Consider the following 4,337-nt stretch of genomic DNA (forward strand, 5'->3'; position numbering starts at 1 on the left):
CACAAGCACAGCAGCCACTGCCAGACTCGGGAGTCTGCCAGTCAGTTGGTGTGTCTATTAAAAAGCAGAGACATCACTTTGCCAACAAAAGTCTGTCTAGTCAGAGCTATGGTTTTTCCATAGTCATGTGTGGATGTGAGAGTTGGACTGTGAAGAAGGCTGAGTGCCAAAGAATTGATGCTTTTGAACTGTGATGTTGAAGAAGACTCTTGCAAGCCCCTTGGACTGCAAGGAGATCCAACCAGTCAATCCTAAAGGAAACCAGTCGTGCATATTCATTGGAAGGACTGATGCTGAAGCTGAAGTGCCAATACTTTGGCCACCTGTTGGGAAGAACTGGCTCATTGGAAAAGACCCTGATGCTGGGAAAGATTGAGGGCAGGAGGAGAAGGGGACGACAGAGAATGAGATGGCTGGATGGCATCACTGACTCAATGGACATGAGTTTGAGTAAGTTCCAGGAGTTGGTGATGGACAGAGAGGCCTGGCATGCTACACTCCATGGGGTCACAGAGTCAGGCACGACTGAGCAACTGAACTGAACTGAACTGAAAGTTGGTGCTGGCCAGTTGGTGTGTCTCTGAAAAGTCGATGCCGTTGAACCTCCTGCCATGGCTGGGTAAGATCCATTCAGTGCCCCCTCTGGTGGTCCTACCCTGGAGAACCGAGGGGCTGGTGAAAATGACCCTGCCATGGCCTTCTTGGCATAGCAGGAGAGTGAGATTTTGGGCATCGAGAACGACGAGACCTTCACCATCCTGGAGGGTGGCAGTCCAGATGCTGATGACGGAGTGATGAATGGCAAATACTACCAGGAGACTACTGGGCCGACAGACAGTTACGCAGCTGTTTCACAAGTGGATCTGTTGCACTCAGACAGAACCTGAAAGTATCCCGTAAAGGAGAGAATAGCAAACTGAATGCTTGGAAGCCCTTGATGCCAATTCTTAGAAGCAGGAAGCAGAGTAGAAAGAAAAAGCCATCAAGGATCTGGACAAGTGGTATGCGAGGCAGGCTGGCAGCTCCAGAAGACAAAAGCCAACAACAGGGCAGCAGAAGAAGCCTTTGTACATGACATTGAGGAGTTGTCCCCAGGCACTGAGTGGGAACGGGCGGCCCAGCTGTGTGACTTTAACCCAAAGTCCAGCAAGCAGGCCAAAGACATCTCCCATGGGCATTCTGTCCTCATCTCCCTCAAGCAGGGCCCCCTGGTGCAGTGAAGAGCCACGGGTCTACAATATCTTAATAGTGAAGCTCTTCACGGTAATTGCATTAATTATGTTGAGTTGTTTTGGACCAAATCTTTTGTCTTTAGAGTTGATCATTCTTTGTGATTGCACATTTCCTTCAACTGTGTTCTCCCTGGCATTCAAAGAGGAGGGGAGGTGGTGGCAGAGGAAGGGAGGGAGGCCTCCCAAGGGCAGCCTCAACCTATGCTTTTGTGTATTATTTTGAGAATAAATTTGTTTCAAACAATAAAAAAATAAATAAGTCTGACCTGATTAGCTTAAGCTAGGTTTCTACCACCCCTGAGCCAATCACTGAAACGGAGCAGATGTCTCTAGTCCAGTAAGAATTCACCCCTGGAGAAAGTGAAGAAAATGAAAGTCGCTCAGTGGTGTCCCACTCTTTGTGACCCCATGGACTATACAGTCCATGGAATTCTCCAGGCCAGAATACTGGAGTGGGTAGCTATTCCCTTCTCTAGGGTATCTTCCCAACCCAGGGATTGAACCTAGGTCCCCCGCATTGCAGACGGATCCTTCACCAGCTAAGCCACCAGGGAAGCCGCTGGAGAAGGGGAGGACTAATGGGGAATGGAAGAAACAATAAATAGAATCACTCCCTACCTATCCCTCTGGTCAATGAGGTCTCTTGGCCCTCCCTATTTCATTTTCACTCAGTTTGAGGCCTGGAGCACAGTGTAATTCTAGCTGAAATCATGTTTAGGAAGCTGTTTATTTAACCAGCAAGGGGGCCAGCTATTACAAGCTAACAACCCAAAGAAACATTTTCTTTCCCCATTGAAATCCAAAAACCCTGCCAAAGGAACCTTAGCTGGGGCCCTAGGCCTTTCTCCCCAGCTCAACCCCACTCTCTGCTGGCGGCAGGGTCCCGCACTAAGTGATAACTCATATTTGTAAACTACTTTGCAATTTGCAAAGGGCTTTCACATCCATTATGCCATTTAATCAACAAGGGGTGCTGGGGGAGGATGCTGGTTTGGATGCTGCTCTCAGGATTTCATAAGCATGCTGTATTAGGAGTGGAAAGAAGGAATTATGCGTAAGACTCTGTGAGGCTAGTGTGGCGTGTGTAGTTGGAGGGCCACAAAGGGCATTAGAGTTTCTGTCTTCCCTCCGCCTTTTGTCAACTGACTCCATTCCTTTGAAGTACTCAGTATCCCCCACTGAATAGTTTTAGGTCTTAATGATTTGTTACACAAGATGTGTGCCCTGGCTGTAAAAATGGCCCCTGACCTAAGGAAGACTAACTGGATGCTCATTCTTCTGAGAATCTGAATTTGCATGAGAATCACACACAAAAAAGCGGGGCATTCTGATGATGTTTGACCTTGCTTCTTTATAATCCAGTTTTCTCCGTGAGCTTCCTGTCTTTAAATTGGATGAATAAGACATTATGAATACAACAGGCATGGTACTGAAGAATCCCCAGATGCCCTCTCAAGGAAAAGCCTAGGGATAAAAAGCACACATTGGAGATAAGAATGGAAGGGAGACGGAACCAAGCAACAGAGACCTACAGATACTAAATAACTGTCGTTCAGTTGCTCAGTTGAATCTGACTCTTTGCAATTCCACGGACTGCAGAATGCCAGGCTTCCCTGTCCTTCACCATCTCCCAGAGTTTGCTCAAACTCATGTCCATTGAATCGGTGATGCCATCCAACCAACTTGTCATCTATCATCCCCTTCTCTTCCTGTCCTCAGTCTTTCCCAGCACCAGTGTCTTTTCTAATGAGTCAGTTCTTTGCATCAGGTGGCCAAAATATTGGAGCTTCACCTTTAGCATAGGTCCTTCCAATGAATATGCAGGACTGATTCCTTTAGGATTGACTGGTTGGATCTCCTGGCAGTCCAAGGGACTCTTAAGAGTCTTCTCCAACACCACAGTTCAAAAGCATCAATTCTTCAGCACTCAGCCTTCTTTATGGTCCAACTCTCACATCCATACATGACTACTGGGAAAACCATAGCTTTGACTAGACAGACCTTTGTTGGCAAAGTAATGTCTCTGCTCTTTAATACACTAGGTTTGTTTGCTCTTTAATACACTATCTAGGTTTAATATACCATCTAGCTTTTCTTCCAAGGAGCAAGCATCTTTTAATGTCATGGCTGCAGTCACCATCTGCAGTGATTTTGGAGCCCAGGAAAATAAAGTCTGTCACTGTTTCCATTGTTTCCCCATCTATTTGCCATGAAGTGATGCGACCAGATGCCATAATCTTCATTTTTTGAATATTGAGTTTTAAGCCAGCTTTTTCACTCTCCTCTTTCACCTGCAACAAGAGTCTCTTTAGTTCTTCTTCACTTTCTGCCATAAGTGTGGTGTCATCTGCATATCTGAGGTTACTGATATTTCTCTCGGCAATCTTGATTTCAGCTTGTGCATCATCTAGCCCAGAATTTTGCATGATGTACTCTGCACATAAATTAAATATACATCCTTGACATACTCTTTTCCCAATTTGGAACCAGTCTGTTGTTCCATGTCTGGTTCTAACTGTTGCTTCTTGACTTGCATACAGGTTTTGCACAGGGAAGGTAAGGTGATCTGGTACTCCCATCTCTTTAAGAATTTCCCACATTTTGTTATGATCCACACAGTCAAAGGCTTTAGTGTAGTCAGTGAAGCAGATGCTTTCCTGGAACTCTTGCTTTTTCTATGATCCAGTGGATGTTGGCAATTTGATCTCTGGTTCCTCTGCTTTTTTTAAATCTGGCTTGAACATCTGGAAGTTCTCGGTTCATGTACTGTTGAAGCCTAGATTGGAGAATTTTGAGCATTACTTTGCTAGAATGTGAAATGAATGCAATTGTGCAGTAGAACATTCTTTGACACTACCCTTCTATGGGATTGGAATGGAAACTGATCTTTTCCAGCCCTGTGGCCACTGCTGAGTTTTCCAAATTTGCTGGCATATTGAGTGCAGCAATTTAATAGCAGCATCTTTTAGGATTTGAAATAGCTCAACTGGAATTCCATCACCTCCACTAGCTTTGTTAGAAGTGATGCTTCCTAAGGCCCACTTGACTTCATACTCCAAGATATCTGGCTTCAGGTGAGTGATCATATCATCGTGGTTATCTGGG

At 45.4% G+C, this 4,337-nt stretch overlaps 1 pseudogene; it reads left to right on the plus strand.

The window, feature by feature from the left end:
• The first annotated feature begins 611 nt into the window (after window positions 1-611).
• LOC133255286 (clathrin light chain A-like) lies at window positions 612-1,235 on the plus strand (annotated as a pseudogene).
• Window positions 1,236-4,337: the final 3,102 nt, after the last annotated feature.

The sequence above is a fragment of the Bos javanicus genome, chromosome 10, assembly GCF_032452875.1.
Source record: "Bos javanicus breed banteng chromosome 10, ARS-OSU_banteng_1.0, whole genome shotgun sequence".
Taxonomy (NCBI): Eukaryota; Metazoa; Chordata; class Mammalia; order Artiodactyla; family Bovidae; genus Bos; species Bos javanicus.